An 18,844-nucleotide genomic window follows, 5' to 3' on the forward strand; every position below is an offset into this window, starting at 1 on the left:
CGAGAGATCACTTCCGGCGCTTGCGTAAACTACGCCAGAGCGCGTACACACCTCACGCACCGGATGTCTGCGCGTGCCCAAAGACAGTTGGACATAGTGGTGTATTAGAGGTAAAAAATTATATAAATACTGTTCGGTTTCTGGCACAAACCGATCGTTTCGTGTCTTAGGACATCAATGTGTCGTCACGAGCCGCAGGGTTTAATTTGGATTTGTCTGTGCATGTTTTTTTTTACTCCCATAGATTTTGTTACCATTGCCATGCATTATACGACTGATAGACTGCAACGGTTAAAGTTAAAAATCATCATATGTGTTCTACTGAAGAAACAAAGTCACCTGCATCTTGGATGCCCTGGGGGTAAGCAGATAAACATCCAATTTTCATTTTTGGATGAACTATCCCTTTTAGCAGAAGTATTTCGAATGAGTTAAACCTGTATCCTATTTTCTGAGTAACATTGAGAATAACACTATATATTGTTGCAACACCACCGCCACGACCAGTCTGACGGGGCTCATGCTTATAACAGTAGCTTGGTGGAGTAGACTCATTTAGACCAATATAATCATTTGGTTTTAGCCAGGTTTCAGTCAAGCAGAGCTCATCAAACTATTATATGTGATAATTTCATTTACAATAACTGCTTTGGGTGCGAGTGATCTAATGTTTCGGAGCCCAAACTTTAAAAATTGTTTTTGGTTATTTATTTTACATTTTCTGGTTTAATCACGATCAGATTTTTTCTAGATCCTGCATTAAATTTATATTTTGACCTCACTATTCGGGGAACAGACACAGTCTTTATAGATTGGACAGCGCAAGTACTTCTATCATTTAAGCGGGTAGAACAAAAGCCATCATGGCAGTTATTTGAGAATTGGCTTACTAGTCATATGGAGCGTAGCGTCCTGGAGATGTTGTCCGATAGGAATTCCGCTCCGACTCTGCTGGGGTGCAGGCCATCAGTGCGAAAAAGCCTAGGACGCTCCCAGAAAAGATTCCAATTATTAACACCATGTTGGTGTTCTTTACACCATGACAATAACCATTCGTTTAAAGCAAAAAGTCTACTGAAACTTTCGTGTCCTCGTCGATACGTAAGAAGCGGTCCTGGCACGATGATCATCGTCGCCTGCGATGTGCTGCACACCGTCTCGATCAGGCTCCTGAAGTCCCTCTTCAGTGTCTCCGTCTGCCGCAGCTTGGTGTCGTTAACCCCCGCGTGAAGCAGAAACATCGAGAACACAAGCACCAGGGAAACAGTGAGTGTGCACATTACTTTCAGCTAACGTAGCATGGGCATGCCGGACGATGGAGTCTCCGATGATCACAGCATCGCGTTCCGTCTCGCGGAGGGGAGCGAAGCGGTTCCGGGTGGAGATCTCGAAGACCGGAGGCGGCGGAGCGTAGCATGGGCATGCCGGACGATGGAGTCTCCGATGATCACAGCATCGCGTTCCGTCTCGAGGAGGGGAGTGAAGAGGTTCCGGGTGGAGATCTCGAAGACCGGAGGTGGCGGAAGGGGAGAGGTCGTCGCCCGGGGCCTGGCTCGCATTTTCCGCTGTGGGTGCACCCAGGGTCCATGGTGTCCCGGTGCCGGAGTGAAGGACATCTGGGAAGATCGCGTCCTGGATGCACGGGGCCTGTGCAGAGAAACACGGAGTAGAGGTGGTGGGAGAGTTAGCAGCGCGCTGTATACTTACCCTGAATTTGTGAGCGTCAGCCCGGGATGTTTCCAGCGCGGCTCTCCACTCTCTCAGCTGGGCCTGCTTCTCCACCAGGTCACGGATCTGCTTCTCCACGGCCTCCAGCTCGAGTTGCACCGAATGCAGGTTGAACGTGTCCTCACCTGCACTCAAAGGTAGACACACATCCACCATTTAAGCAAGTAACAGTGAGTAAAGCAATGGTAATGTGTGTGAATAGAGCAATATTAGCAATGTAAGCGAGATTAGCGGCAACCACGCTGGCGATGCTAAGGGGCTTTAAGCTAACAGCGGACTCGGGAAATCAAAATAAAACTAGTGATAACAAGGCGTTCTGATTGTTTTTGTTGTAGAATACGATAGGGGATATATTCACACATTATAGAAACGAAAATGATGGTGTATAAAATTGATATTAAGATTCAAAATAGACGATAAAGAATTAACTTGATGGAGCTCAAACTCAAAACACACAGCAGCAACAAACAGGAAGTGACATATATTTTAGGGGCATAAAGTAAAAAATGTGTGGGTGGTACACTTGATCCAATATCATAATGACAAAAAAGTTTCAAAAGATGCATACATTGAGCTGTAGTGCTTTTATGTTTCCCCTCTTTGCCACTACTTTCCTATGAATACAAATTAAAAAGGCCAAGAATAAAATGCAGGGTAACATATTAAGCTTTAAAAGAAAAAAATCAAATGCATACAGCTTTTTGTGCAGAAGAAAATTTAGTTTGATATCTAGTCAAGGACATGCAGGTCTGTGTTCTTCAGTTCTTTTGTGTTATTACAAATCCGTTTCTGATCATATTGTGTTTAACTAATTTTGCAAAGACAAACAAATTCTGTCAAGAGAACCGTACCAGTTTCGAATGCTCGAATACCAGGTCTGAAAACACCATCAAACCGTCATTTTCAGTAGTTAATACATTTGAAGCTTTAACATCCCAATAATTCCAACTTGGCTCCACTGTGCGCAACCTTGAAAATCCCAGTAGGATCCAATATAAACAGAACATTTTCTATTGGCCTGTGCACTGCTCAAAAGCCCAGGGCATGAGTCAAGTTAGTCAAGTATTTGCACCATTCACTGACATGTTCTATTTTAAATTGAAGTCATTCTCGCAGTGAATAGCTCATTTTAGAATCTCAAAGCAATATAAAAGAATGGGAGCAGGGTTAACTTTAAGCAAAACCACACTTCACCTACAAACCACACATATATCACAGCATTCAGCTTTGGAGTCCATTCTTTCAGGCAAAATGCACTTTGATCTTTGCAGCCGTGTGCTCGATGGCTGTACTGTGTGTTTGACCCCGTGTAAGGACTCGCTGCAGTTCTGCATGTAATGAGAGAGTGTTGGAGATGAGTAGGAACAGGGCAAAACAGCAAGGCTAATGCTCTCTCTGTGAGGCGCCTGCAGACAGCAGAGCTCCCCCACAGGGTTAATTACAGAGCTACTGATTCCCCACTGTGAGGACATGGCCGTTCGGACATCCATAAAAGTAGCAAAGCAGTAATCAAAACTGTTCTATCCAGTGGTGGACAAAGTACACAAATCAAGTACTTGAGTAAAAGTATAGATACGTATAATAAAATATTACTCCAGTGAGTTGTCGACTCGAGAACAACTGCAATCGGTTCATTCTAGTTCGTGAATGATTCGTTTGGTGCGATTTGCGAACCGATTTTAAAAGGTTAATTGAAAAGAATCAGTTCGTTCTTGAATCAGACACCGCTTCTGCGTGTCGGAGCACGTGATATATTATAAGGAGTAACGATATGTTTTATGAAATGTAGTGAAGTAAAAAGTACGATCTTATGCTTTGGAATTTAGTGAAGTAAAAGTAAAAGTTACTCAAAATAAAACTACTCCAGTAAAGTACAGATACTTGAAAAATGTACTTAAGTACAGTAACGAAGTAAAACTACTCCGTTACTGTCCACCACTGGTTCTATCTCTCACTCGCTCCCTCAGATGTAGAAATAAACCGCACATATCTCTGGCACACAAGTGTAACAGACTGACAGTAGGGGAGACCACAGGTGATTGTAACATGGGTTTGCTGTGACAATGTTTGTTCCATAAAAAGAGACATGCTAAAGGTGTTCACACCAACACAAATGTTTGAAAATGCGGTCTGATTTTCAATGCGATTTGTCTGTTCAGACCAATAAAAAACAGAAGACGTGCTGAATGAAAATGCAGATTCACTCTCTGACAATAGATGGTGCAACAAGTGGGTGTCAGAAACTAAGTTTACATGTAAAATCTACGTTCAGATTTTTGTATTCATTATGGTGTTTATCAGGCAATATCAAATACAAAAGTACTGAGACAATAGGGCAGGTTCCAGATTCTTCCTTTGCTATTAAGTGTTAATTAGCAAAATACTCCCTTCAGGAGCACTCTCTTCATCAGCTTTATTCACAGTGTGATGGAAAAGAGATTAGAACCCCTCACTGTAAAAAAAAATAAATAAAAAATAAATGCATGCAAATGCTCATGGGTTTGAATAGTCACATTACCAGCCATTTGTTTTAAATTAAAATATTTAAATCACACCAAATTTTCACAACAAATATTTGTCTTGTTCTGGACAGGCCTTAATGTTGGAATAAAAATGTACAAACCGCCTTATAATCTTTTACCATAGCTATTAGCTATACATCACATCTAAAGTCACACTGTAACTTGTTTTTCTCTCTCTCTCTCTCTCTCTCTCTCTCTCTCTCTCTCTCATTTTGCTTAAACATTAAGAATGAAATTCAGACAGTAGATATTCGGAAAAAGGCTGCAGTTGGTCAGCCTGTTGTTCAAGGGATAGTTCACCCGTAAGTGACAACTGTCACCAGTTACTCATGTTGTTCTAAGCATGCAAGATTTTCTTCAGTTAAAAGATATTGAGAAATTAGTGTTTTTTGGTCCATACAATGTACATAAGTGAAAGGGAACCAAACATTCTTCAAAATATCTTCTTTTGGGTTCCACAGAAGAACCAAAGTCATAGAGGTTTAAAACAATATGAGGGTGAGTAGATGACAGTTTTCATTTTTGGGTGAACTATCTCTTTAAGGCCTCCTGTGTTAATAGTCTCTTTAAGCAGCTGTAAAGCTGTAAGTTTTAAGCCTGTGTAGGGTGAAGGTAAAACTTGCTGAAAAACCTGTTTTCATTGTAAATTGTACTCTGTAAATGTCACGCTGCTGCTAGGAAGATGAAGACAAAGACGAAGATTCAATAATAATCAATTTAATGGTAATCCACAGGGCAAAGAAGGTCTCACGCACAGGGTAACAAACACACCATTAAACATTAACAACTGACAACCAAAGGAACTCAGGAGGGAACTTAAATACACAGATGAGAGGAACTAAATGACTTAATTAACAGGACACAGTTGGAGAATTAAGGGAAACTAGGGGCACTTCTCGGGTGGTGCTTCTCAATTATTGGCCATTTCTCAATATGCGTTCTTGTCTGTACTTGTGTTCTTGTGGACTTGTCATCAGTCGTCGCCCAAGTACTGTTCCAATTCAAAGTTCACATCTAGCCAAGTACAGTTCAAATCCCCAGATGTGTTCTTGCTCCACCCCTTTTATCAAGGATGCATCCAGAGGTGACTTGTGTGAACATGAGGCAGCCAGGTATCCCAGAATGCATTTCGCACCAACCAGCGAGCATTAATGGCGGAGGAGAAAACCCGCATAATTTTCAAAATATTACTGTTATTGTGTCATGAAATGCTGTTCTAAGAGTATTTCAGGCGAGAATGTAGTTGTTTAAAACTCAAATCTGCGGTTTATTTATAAAGATAGCGCCTATTTGAAAATTGGCTTCGCCGATTTTGGAGACGTGAGCTCCAAGACATCAGAGGGCGCTCAGTGCTCATTTATCCGCCGAGAGCAGCCTCACCTCGGCTAGTCCTTCTGACATTTGATGCTGGCTCTGATGTAGTGGTTAAACATGAGATATAATTCATTTTGGGTAAATCTTTGGTCTCATGAATCTATTATTTTTTTCCAGGTCATATCGTTTTGGCTGAGCACAAAGTTATGTTTCATAAATGAATTATTTATTTATTAATCGTAATACAGCGCTGACTTTGTTGCATACATTTGACTGAATTGTTTGCTTTTGTCTTATTTCCTATTACATACGTCTCTTATGCTTTGTAGTTATACTTTTATAATGGCTATTGTTGTTCATTAAAACTGACATTAACAAAAAAGGCAGAGTTGTGCTTGTCATATTACATTTGATTATACATTCAGTGAAGATAATCAGAGTATAGCCTATGTGCACATATTACCTAAGCACATATGTTTTATAGTTTTAAAATGAAAACGAAAAGGGTTGTGTTTTATATTTTTTTTATAACTACATTTTTTGCGGCTATTAATATGTTTAAAAGAAAACAAAAAGAGGAAGTGGTGTTTGATATCATATTTTGTCGTATTGTATACATACTGAGGATAACCGGAGTAGTCAAGGCGAGCTGACTGACGTTATCAAGTACGGTGCTGTTCCATTTGCAGAATTACCGGACTTACGTCTAGAGTCCGACCGATATATCGTTTTGCCGATATTATCAGCCGATATAGGCAATTGCTGTGTGATATATTTCGTTTCACTGTAATGTATGTAGCCTACGTTCCCCGAACTACATTTTTGCGGCTATTAATATGTTTAAAAGAAAACAAAAAGAGGAAGTGGTGTTTGATATCATATTTTGTCATATTGTATACATAGTTAGGATAACCGGAGTAGTCAAGGCGAGCTGACTGACGTTATCAAGTACGGTGCTGTTCCATTTGCAGAATTACCGGACTTACGTCTAGAGTCCGACCGATATATCGTTTTGCCGATATTATCAGCCGATATGAGCCTGTCGCCGATATATCGGTATCGGCGAATATGCTGCCGATATGTGATCACCACATTTGAGTGATCATTGCAAAAAATGTGTTTATGTATATATATTCTGTTTATGTATATACTGTATTCTATATATAGTACCAGTCAAATGTTTGGACACACGAATGGGAAAGTGTCCAAACTTTTGACTGGTACTGTACTATAATATACACAGAATATCGGCCGATATATCGGTATCGGCCTTTTTTTTACTCCCTAATATCGGTATCGGCCCCAAAAAACCCATATCGGTCGGGCTCTAGTCCTCCCGTCCTCACGTCCTCCCGTCCTCAGGAGTTCGCACTTCCGAGTCGAACTTGCGAAGTGTGAACTACCGAGGACGCAAGTCTGAACTTTGCGTACTTGGTATTGAGAAACGGCCCTTATTTGTGCATCTTCTTTTCCTTTCCTCGCTTCCTTTCCTTGCATCTTAGCTCCAACCCTTTCAGAATGCGAGGGAAGGACGCAAGGAAAAGACGCAATGACGGAGGAGTTGAATCAAGTGAAATTATATATCCTTGCTCCCTTTATTGTCACTTTAAAGCATCATCAGCTGGGCTAAAGGGATCTGCCCTTATGTTGTTAAAGTTTGCTATTTAAGACATTTATAATAAATATTAATAAAGCAAGAGGCTCTGTTTGAAATATATGACATGTATGGTTTATTTAAGCTGAAAAGGTCAAATATAAATTAAAATTATTACAAAAGATGTGAAGGGGAGGAGAATTTATACGTGCGTCAGGTATTTAGATGCAAAACACTTCCGCATAGGATACACCAGTGTATCCTTGCTCAGAGCGAGCGACACCATCACATTCGCTATACATTCAGTATAATGTAGGTTCAATGTTCCTTTGTCCCAGTCTTACAAGTGACCTCAATTAATATTCCAAATGGATGGTTGTAACAATGGAACTCCTTGTATTCAACATCAGTCTTGAAGTTTACCTTAATATCGCTGATTTTAAAAAGACTGTTACTTGTAGCAAACCTGATGCAGCTACATTGTTAAGATTATCCCAGAGTTATTCACAGTCCTCCTACACGAAATCAACTACTACACCATTTACTGTACTAAACACACTATTGCAACTATTGAATGAACAAAATAAAAACATATTTTTTTCAGATTGAATAGGACAGAGTTTGTTTGTCTTTTATCACTGAACAGCTCACATTCCACTAAATGTCCTTTCAGCACAGCTATGAGTCGTCTCATCCCTATGAGGTCACTAAGGAAGCTCCCGCTAGTGTGCCGGATCCAGTCTGAGCATTGGCTATTGACATATTTCCTTCAAGAACACAGGGCCAGGGCAAAGTAAACATCGGCCTGCAAGGCATGCGCTCGCACTGATGCTCAGATGGGCTGATTTCTCATATCAGATTTACCCAACATATTTCTGTGGCTGCCTAGACTAAGCAGGAGTCCACGTTAGGAACAGATAACGAGTGTCTTTCACACAGCACCGACACATACCGGGGCGCTTATCTCTGCACCTCCTCACATGCCAGTGCAACCTGGACAGGGAGGAGATTGTTACATTTGGTGATTTGTTTTTACTTCTTGAAGCAGATAAAAATGTGCATACCTCTATGTATTCTGGTGAAAATTATATTTCTCTCATTATTTTTGCTGTTCCAAAACTGTACAACTTACTTTATTCTTCTGAATACAAAAGAAGAAATTTAGAAGAATTTTAGTAACCAAACAGTATTGGTTGCCATTGACAATAATTACAATTACAATAATAACAGTAACAATAATTATACAAAATCTCAATATATATCAAATTTCACTCATAAATTTTGAAGTATAAAGAGTAAATTGTAAAAGAGTAAAACTGTAGAAGAGTAATTAGTATTTTATTTTAAAACATACTCAATCTTTCTTTTATTTACAAATTATTTTTACAGTACACCGAAGAAAGAAAGGTTTGAGACAGCGTGAGGGTGAGGAAATGGCAATTTTCATTTTTAGGTGAACTACTTGTCAGAGTTTTTACCCCTTTTCAATTTTTTATTTTTTTATGTTCAAAAAATTAATTAAAATGTAATTCTTACCCCCCAAAAAGAATGTAGGAAATACCTTACTTTTGATTCAAGGATTTATTTTTACTTTTTAATGATTAGAAATATCTTCAAATGAACAAAAGCATACAATACTTCCGCATAATTTACAACCATTACTGACTGAGCTCATGTAGACCTCTGGGCTTGATCTCCAGAGACATCTGCTTTGCCCCCTAAGACCCGACATCCTGTCATTCGCAGCGACTGAACCTCCCTTTCTTTCCTTCATCCGTAATGGCAGCAATTAAAATATAAGGTAAACTTTTCAGCAGCCTTTCATGGTACTGAAAGGCATTGTGTTGCAAATGGGGAGTAATGTATTCATCCCTAGGTAAACATCCCTGCCATGTCCCTTCTGCAGAACAGAGGAGAACAAAATGAAAGTGATCATTTCTCCCCCTCTGAGAATTCGCCTCTTTAATTCTGACAGTAAACTCGTGGCTGTTACGGGGTGTTAAGTAGGATTTAAAACTTGTCAGACAAGACATGTTTGAAATTGCTTTAAATAAGAGTACTGCGTTGCTGTCAACCAGAGGCTTAGAGGAGCATACTCTCACAATTGAGGCACTCATCTAAACTCAAAGAACCATGCCCCTGCTCTGCTTCTACTCCTTCCTGCCTGCGTCCTGCCTCCTAACACTGTGATCCAGCCCCTCCTGGTGGTGACACAACCGTATTACTGACTATCCAATCCGATGGCCACCCACAAAACCTCAAGTCTGGCTGATCATCGAGGCCTATGGAGAAAATCTGTTGCATCGAATATAAAACATTCATATTCTCAACACTGCATGCCTGTTTGATGCAAATAAAAAAGGCTCAAGATACATGGGCTTGGAAATCTGAAATATAAATAATGATGCTTGAATTAAGATTTATTCGTTTCGTATTCATCCATTTTTGATTCATTCTATACACTGAAAAAAAACACAAATCTGTGGAGATAAAACATGACTAAGCGTTTGTTCTTGATTCAGATGCTTGAGAAGAAAATTTTTATTTTACCAACATTACCTCCGTATTAAATCATTCCAGTGCTAAAAAGAAAATATGTAAATCATATCAGCAAATAACACTGATATGTATGCCAAAGAACTGGATGCTGTAAAATCTGCGATCAGGGCCTGACACTGGAGCATTAATTAATGAGCGCATTACTGTAGCAATTAGCCCATCATAATTAGAAATGAGGGCACATCCAAATATTTCTGTGTCTTTGTATTAAGAATGACTGGTAAACAATATCTGACATTTTTAGATAATTAAGCCGGGTCAAAAAGAGGTCTCGAGTCATCAGGGCTAATACACACAGTTTAGTCTTGCGTGAGTCTTTGCATTACAGTGGTTCTCAATGTGAAATAGTACTACTGTGAAGCAAGGTTAGACAGATAAATAATGTATAACAGTGTCCATGATTAAGAAAAGGAAGCACCTTTGGAAAAAGTCTGCGCTCTTTGTATCACACTCTGTACTGATGTTGGTTTCATATGCTTTTGAAAAAAAACTTTTAAACCATTTTCAAGTGTAAATTGAATGTCTCTAAAAACCCTCAAGTACACAGAAATAATATTTTCCTTACACATTGAATACATGCAAGTACACATTGTAATCGTTTTCAGAAAACATATTTCTTCCAAGTTTTTTTTTTTTTACAAATATCATTAATGAATAATTCAAAGTTTCGGGGGAGCTGCACCACATGACAACCTGAAATAGACCTTGACAAGTCAAATTATCTGATATTTTATGAAAATTATTGACCTTGACACAGCCATGAGGGGCTGCAGGAGTAATCTCTATTATTTCACTTCCTTTTTTTCTGCATGTTTCTGTATGTTGGTTGCACCATGTGATGTTGATTTGAAAAAAAAAAAGCATAATATTAAAGAGCTAAATTGTAAAAAAAAAAAAAAATTCTAAGAAATATTAATGAAAGATTACACAATTGGAGGCGGTTGTGTTTCGTGCAACTGAAGCTCAACACCCAATCCCATCTGCCTCCATCTTCTACTTTTCTTTGTCAATTCTCTGTCCTGTCCCATGAAACCAAAAACACATCTTTAAAAAAGTAGATTACTACTACAATGTCATTATCTTTTAATGATTCTTTTTATGAAAATTAAATAAAATGTAAAAATAAATCCTAATAATAGAAGGTGTGTTTTTAAGTATTTGTGAATTGTACTTTTAATGATTTTAAGTCAAAGCCACTTTCACAAGCTCTTTCGGCACTTGCAATGAACACCATTATGGAAAACCTATACAAACTGTAGCGAATCAGCTCATGGGGAAATATGAATAATTAATCATAACTAGTTATAATTAATTATAAATATTTAGATCCGCTGTAGATATTTACTTGACCTCTCAGGGTCAACTGTCTGTCAATTCTAAGAACGTTAATTGATTGGTCCAGACGCTACAAAACCAATTAATTCAAGCATCTGACTGAGCTTCGGTTTATTAACATTGCTTTGCAAACTGTGTATTTGTCTTTTTGTTACATAGCTTTCTATCTTACAAATATTAAGGTTTGTCTGTGACAGAATACAAGAAACCAAGCATTTTTTTGAGTATGATGCAGAGGGAGGAAAAATCCTGGTAGTCACACCGGTCATCATCCACTGTCCGAAGCACTCAATGGGCAACCTCACACATCTACTGCTGCTTCTTCAGCTTGTTGCCAGGTTTCTGGGAGGTAAAAAGGGAAAAAATAGCAGATAAAACACGGGTGAGTGCAGAGCTGGAGTACGACGTTAAGAACTAACCCTCTGAAGCACCATGTCCACGATCTGGCAACCACTCTCGGCATGGCGAGCCTTTATCATACAAAGGGATTAGATCGCCCAGTCTAAGAGCCTCCAAGTTATTAGCACCTTCTTATACAAAGTATAACAGCAATCCTATAGACATTGATTGCAGGGAACAGTTCAAATATGATTTCCTTATAGCTATTAATATGTATGCCTTAAATAGAAGCACACCACTAAGCAGCTTATGATATTATGAAAAGAATGTTCCCTCAGGGACATAATATGCCAACAGTGACAGTAAGGAGAGATTCGTATTTACCCAGATTGGCTGTACTTACGTCAAGCATTCTCCGAGCTTGTGGGAGGGAACACGGGGCAGTGGCAACAGCTCGGTTTCGATAAGCACTTACCGTGAATAAAAGACAAGCATGAAAGTGAGGTTTATCCTCTTTAAAGATTCCTCACCAAATGTAGAGGCAGATAGGGCAGGTGCTTTTGGTTCCGGACGTGATTAGCCGTCTGTGGCTCACTGTTCCTGCAGAAACGAGACATTGCAGAGACATTGTCCAAGCTTGTCCAGGTGGGGGACCTGTCATCCCAAACCAGGGCTTAACAGAGCGTCGCTTCGAGCAAGAGATTAGGACCCGAGAATTTAGATTCTTCTCTTTTTTTTCCCCCAATGCATGCTTAATCCAAAGAACTGCTTTTTTTCTCTTTCCTTTTCTCTCGGTTGCTCTCTCTCTGACATTCTAGACTCACTTCATGTCATTCCGTTTTAATAATTTCTTTGCTTTATTTTTGTCTCCCAATGTTATTCAGATTCTCTTTTTTTCCAGATGAGCAGGTTTGATTTGTTCTTCATTATGCAGTTTTTCAAGGATAAAAAGAGAGGATTTCATTGGGTTTTTCCTGGGATTGATTGGCACAGCTGTGGTCTTGCTGGATAAATACACAACAGTAGATCTGCCGTTGCTAGAATGAGCAGGATACTAATGCTCAGCTACACAAAATTACCAGACACATTCTGAACTTCTATAAAAACACTCCGGTCACTAAACTATAGCATCTCTACACTTGTGTTGATGTTACTTTTGAAAACGACTAAAGCGTTACAATGAATTGCTCTATTGCTATTGAGGTTGTTGGCCTCGAGTATGAACTCTTGACTATAACTCATTCATATATTTACAAGCACAACTTCACTCTCACAACTGCAGTAGTTCAACAATATAAATTTGTTTGCCATTGCTTTCCCCACACATTAGAGGAAGGATTTTTCTTTTTACTTTTTGAGGCCAAAGACCTCAAATATGATGGTCTCTTTGCATCCCAACTTTCTAAAAAACAAATGTTTTGAGAAAAATATAAAAACTGTGCTATTATAAAGACAATTACATTTGGCCTTTATATTGTGATTGTACAAAACTAAATTGCAAAAATATTAACTGGAAAATATTTTATATATTAAGTTGACATTGTATCTGAGATTACCACTTAAAGGTATAGTTCACTCAAAAATGGAAATTCTGTCATCATTTACTCACCCTCATGTCGTTCCAAACCTGTATGAGTTGCTTTCTTATGTTTAACGCAAAAGAAGATATTTTGAAGATTGCTGGTAATCAAACAGTTGGTGGTTGCCATTGACTTCCATAGTATGGCAAGCCTTTATCATACAAAGGGATTAGATCGCCCAGTCTAAGAGCCTCCAAGTTATTAGCACCTTCTTATACAAAGTATAACAGCAATCCTAAAGACATTGATTGCAGGGAACAGTTCAAATATGATTTCCTTATAGCTATTAATATGTATGCCTTAAATAGAAGCACACCGCTAAGCAGCTTATGATATTATGAAAAGAATGTTCCCTCAGGGACATAATATGCCAACAGTGACAGTAAGGAGAGATTCGTATTTACCCAGATTGGCTGTACTTACGTCAAGCATTCTCCGAGCTTGTGGGAGGGAACACGGGGCAGTGGCAACAGCTCGGTTTCGATAAGCACTTACCGTGAATAAAAGACAAGCATGAAAGTGAGGTTTATCCTCTTTAAAGATTCCTCACCAAATGTAGAGGCAGATAGGGCAGGTGCTTTTGGTTCCGGACGTGATTAGCCGTCTGTGGCTCACTGTTCCTGCAGAAACGAGACATTGCAGAGACATTGTCCAAGCTTGTCCAGGTGGGGGACCTGTCATCCCAAACCAGGGCTTAACAGAGCGTCGCTTCGAGCAAGAGATTAGGACCCGAGAATTTAGATTCTTCTCTTTTTTTTCCCCCAATGCATGCTTAATCCAAAGAACTGCTTTTTTTCTCTTTCCTTTTCTCTCGGTTGCTCTCTCTCTGACATTCTAGACTCACTTCATGTCATTCCGTTTTAATAATTTCTTTGCTTTATTTTTGTCTCCCAATGTTATTCAGATTCTCTTTTTTTCCAGATGAGCCGGGTTTGATTTGTTCTTCATTATGCAGTTTTTCAAGGATAAAAAGAGAGGATTTCATTGGGTTTTTCCTGGGATTGATTGGCACAGCTGTGGTCTTGCTGGATAAATACACAACAGTAGATCTGCCGTTGCTAGAATGAGCAGGATACTAATGCTCAGCTACACAAAATTACCAGACACATTCTGAACTTCTATAAAAACACTCCGGTCACTAAACTATAGCATCTCTACACTTGTGTTGATGTTACTTTTGAAAACGACTAAAGCGTTACAATGAATTGCTCTATTGCTATTGAGGTTGTTGGCCTCGAGTATGAACTCTTGACTATAACTCATTCATATATTTACAAGCACAACTTCACTCTCACAACTGCAGTAGTTCAACAATATAAATTTGTTTGCCATTGCTTTCCCCACACATTAGAGGAAGGATTTTTCTTTTTACTTTTTGAGGCCAAAGACCTCAAATATGATGGTCTCTTTGCATCCCAACTTTCTAAAAAACAAATGTTTTGAGAAAAATATAAAAACTGTGCTATTATAAAGACAATTACATTTGGCCTTTATATTGTGATTGTACAAAACTAAATTGCAAAAATATTAACTGGAAAATATTTTATATATTAAGTTGACATTGTATCTGAGATTACCACTTAAAGGTATAGTTCACTCAAAAATGGAAATTCTGTCATCATTTACTCACCCTCATGTCGTTCCAAACCTGTATGAGTTGCTTTCTTATGTTTAACGCAAAAGAAGATATTTTGAAGATTGCTGGTAATCAAACAGTTGGTTTTTGCCATTGACTTCCATAGTATTTTTTTTCCTACTATGGAAGTCAATGGCAACCACCAACTGTTTGATTACCAGCAATCTTCAAAATATCTTCTTTTATGTTCAACATAAGAAAGCAACTCATACAGGTTTGGAACGAAATGAGGGTGACTAAATGATGACAGAATTTTCATTTTTGGGTGAACTATCCCTTTAACTCATTAATATAAGCGCACTATGATTGCCATAAAAACACAGTTTTTAAAACCTGAATGGTTTCTTCTCAAATGTTTTGTGATCCCTTGTGGCCACCACTTTGAAAACCATTGCATTATATGTAGAACACTACATAGAAAAGGTTAAAACACCAGTTTTGCTTCAGGTGCTTTAAACCAGCATTGTACAACTTCCACGCCACCTGGCAACCAAAACCAAAAACAAAGTTTTCAAATGGCCATGGAATGGAGAAACTATTAAAGCAGTGTATTAAAGTGGTCAGGTAGCTGCAAATGTTCTTGAAGTAGTTTAAACTGCTTCCATTGTGGATTTATCGAATTACACAAGCCAGCCACCCCCATGGACAAAAATGTACAAGTGCACAGAACAAAAAAGTTCCATCAAGACATCTGAAATAGACTTTTTTTTTTTTACCATTTTCTCTTCCTTCTCCTCCTCCTCCTCCTCATCTCAGCAGAACATGTGCAAGGAAGCCTTTTGCAATCAGTCATCATAAGAAAAGGAATGAATGGAATGCTTTGCCCATTTCTCATCTACCAAAAAAGAGAATGTCAGAAAACAGCATTGAGATATATATAGCATGATTATGAAGAAAAGTGTGTTTAAATTAATTTGAAGAGCCTGGCAAAGGCACGTATGAATTTTTCTTCCTGCTCTTCCTGGCTCTTAAGTATCGAAATGAATGAAAATACCTAATGACAAAAAGAGAGAAAAATGTACTTTACAATGACATCTGTAGAAGAAACTTGATGTCCATATCTATTATGGATTTTGCCATGGTTGATGTTTCTCTAACATGTTAATAACTTAGTCCTTAGTCCTGTCAACTGAAAGAGGCACGTCTATGTTAACATACATACATAAATAGGACATATTTGGTCACAATCTCTACGATTCGTTTGAAAAGAAAATTGTGAACATCTTCAAGACCAATCACAACACAAAACTGTCAGATTACCCACCCATAATTTCAAATCAAATCTAAAGTTAAAAAGATTTGCTAGTTCAGCTAAATACTTAATTGTTACTCACACATTAAAACATTAGACATTAAATAAAATTAAATATAAAAACGTAAAGGTACAAGAAAGCATATGTATAAATATAAAAAACTATAAATAATGCATTAAATTATATAAACATTAATACAGTACCATAAAGGCATGCTATAATAGGCTAAACTTAAAATGCAACAGTATTTTAATAAAAACTGCACTGACATTTATCAATTTTACTGGAAAAAGGTTGCAGATCTTTGCATTAGTAAATATTACTCTAAAAATTATTCATCATAGTTACACATCATAGTTTTTATTTACCAAGCACAGAGTAAAAGCAGACTATGTTATATGCATGAATACATATTATATGCATGATAGGAAACACTGGCAGTTTTGTGAAAAAAATAGCAGTTTCATTAAGGCCTATGAGGTCATTTCAATGCCACCCCATCAAATAGCTGCTTTGTTGATCCATATGATCTTGTTTTCTGACAGGTACCATCATCAAATGACATTCAGTGACTTATATATCAGGTTCAATGTATATGTGGTAATACCCCATCAGTAATAGAGAAGAGAGCTTCTCCCCACTCCCTTAACACTTAACACCATTCAACCCCTGTTTATCAACTTAATTATCCTTCTATCTGCAAGTGGAATACACACCGCTGCCCAAAGTAATATCCCAAAGTAAAAGATGAAAGCAAAGGGTGAAAGGTGTGCAGGCGGGAGAACGAGGGATGGAGAAGGAGTCAAAGTGTTTCATTTATAACCAGAAAGAGGCCCTCAGAGAGCATTTATCCATAATGGGGAAATAATGAAGAAAGATTAAAGCCCTCTGGGACATTTCCGTTTTTTTCTCTAAATGATCATAACGTACCCCCGTTCGTCACAATGGACTCGGAGGGATCTTCAGACACCATTATATAGCCAAAAATGAGCCTTGGCAAAAGCTTGAGTCACTCCGTCAGTTAAATGCAGGCTGTAGCAACACCGGTAAAAGGCTTACCTGTGAATTAAGAGCAGCAGCTTTTGTCTCCCTTGTTTGGCGGTAGAAAACATCAGAATGGGGTCTATTTACTGAGTGATTCGAGGTGAGTTTGGAGGTTTGATTGAACCTATCATTACGGCAGTGAGTAGTTTAATGCCAGCAGGTGTGCTCAATGAGGACTCAAATAATGATCTTTGGAGTGCTCTCTACAGCTTAACCCCTGACGGAACTATTTCTGTTCTAAAGAAGCAGGGCCTGCTCAGTAAAAGCATTATGCACCAATCTGATAGCATAATATCAGGAGAAACTGTATAAAAGGTCTTGAGATATTATACAATGTATGGATGTTTTTTCAATTAGATTTTTATTAAAACTATATGATCAACTTAATTTTTGTAATATTAAGATCACATTACAATTGAAAATGGAAACATTTACCACATTTAACATTTACTTGCTTTACTTTTTAAATGCTTTTCATAAATAGACTTTGTTTGCTTTTGTCTCAGTACCAGACTTTCAAACTATGAAAATCCAACATAAAATTAGAAGTTACTATTTTTAAAACTATGAAAATCTAAACAAAATGTGAAAAACAAGCCATTTTCATATTTAAAAATTTGAAAATTTTGAAATATTGTGGTTGAAATAACCATTACTTTCAGGGGCAAGGAATAATTCGGTCCCACTTTATATTAAGTGGCCTTAACTACTATGTACTTACATTTAAATGAATAATTTGGTACAATGCAATTATTGTGTACATACATGTTTTTACATTGTACTTATATTTTAAAAATACCTGCATGTAATTACATCTGTAATTAATTTCTGTAATTACATTTATAATTACACTGTTGACCCATCCCTTACACCTTAACCCACCCTTAAACCTACCCAAACCACGAAACCTGTCCCTAACCTTACCCATATCCCACCTCAATAGCAGCAAAAGTGTTTTGCAATACAATATGAACACAATAAGTACATTGTACTTATTTTTTTATGTATGTACATAGTAGTTAAGGCCACTTAATATAGAGTGGGACCAATAATTCTATTACATATGTATATACACTGTTGGGCATTGTTAGTGGACAAATTAACTAGTGTTTTAAGAGATTTTATATTCCAAATGTGTCCATAGCTCAGGGTTGTCATATCCTGTTCCTGCTGAGCTTAGCTCCAACCTTTTATAACATACTAGCCCCAAATGTTCTAGTAATCCTGAAGACATTGATTAGCTAGTTAAAAGGTGCATTTAATTAGGATTGGAGCCAAACTCTGCAGGATAGTGGCCCTACAGGAGCAGGATTGGACACCCCTGCCACAGCTGAAGAAAGACATTGTCTGCATCTGAAATCACATACTTCACTACTATATAGTAGGAGAAAAACAGTATGTGACAAAAGAAGTATGTCCGTATTCACAGTACTCATAAAAGAGTAGGCAAAAAGTACCCGAATGACCATACAGAGCATGATTCTGTAGTGTGCATTCGATGGACACTTTATTATCCCATTAGGCCACGAGAGATGTTTTATGAATGGCAGTAACGCAACGCAACTGACGCTGGTTACATGACAATAACAACATGGTGAATGTAGAATGTCCAGATTACATTCATAATTAAATGTACTCTTTTTGTGGTTGCAAAGTACTTACTTATTCAAAAAAGTTCCACATAAGAGAGTATGCGATTTCTGACACAACCCATATATTGCTTTGGGAGTTTAAAATAGTGGTTTTATTTAGCACAGTGGCTACATTAACAAATAACCAGACGCTACCCAATCTAAATATTCCCTCACAGTTTAATAGTAATGACTTTATGAATTTCTTCACTGATAAAATAGATAACATCAGAAATACAATAACAAATGTAGATTCTACAGCGTCTAGTACTTCAACTTCATTCATCACACCCAAAGATAAACTGCAGT

At 37.9% G+C, this 18,844-nt stretch overlaps 2 long non-coding RNA genes across 2 annotated transcripts; both read right to left on the reverse strand.

The window, feature by feature from the left end:
• Positions 1-11,157: 11,157 nt before the first annotated feature.
• LOC107675890 (uncharacterized) lies at positions 11,158-11,992 on the reverse strand. Its single transcript, XR_001632654.1, has 3 exons — positions 11,922-11,992; positions 11,472-11,522; positions 11,158-11,394 (listed from the first exon to the last, which is right to left on the reverse strand). It is a non-coding gene; the product is annotated as an uncharacterized LOC107675890 (long non-coding RNA).
• Positions 11,993-13,521: 1,529 nt separating this feature from the next.
• Positions 13,522-17,033, reverse strand: LOC107675889 (uncharacterized). Its single transcript, XR_001632653.1, has 3 exons — positions 16,920-17,033; positions 15,324-15,442; positions 13,522-13,591 (listed from the first exon to the last, which is right to left on the reverse strand). It is a non-coding gene; the product is annotated as an uncharacterized LOC107675889 (long non-coding RNA).
• Positions 17,034-18,844: the final 1,811 nt, after the last annotated feature.

The sequence above is a fragment of the Sinocyclocheilus anshuiensis genome, unplaced genomic scaffold, assembly GCF_001515605.1.
Source record: "Sinocyclocheilus anshuiensis isolate Anshui unplaced genomic scaffold, SAMN03320099.WGS_v1.1 scaffold2603, whole genome shotgun sequence".
NCBI classification, from domain to species: domain Eukaryota; kingdom Metazoa; phylum Chordata; class Actinopteri; order Cypriniformes; family Cyprinidae; genus Sinocyclocheilus; species Sinocyclocheilus anshuiensis.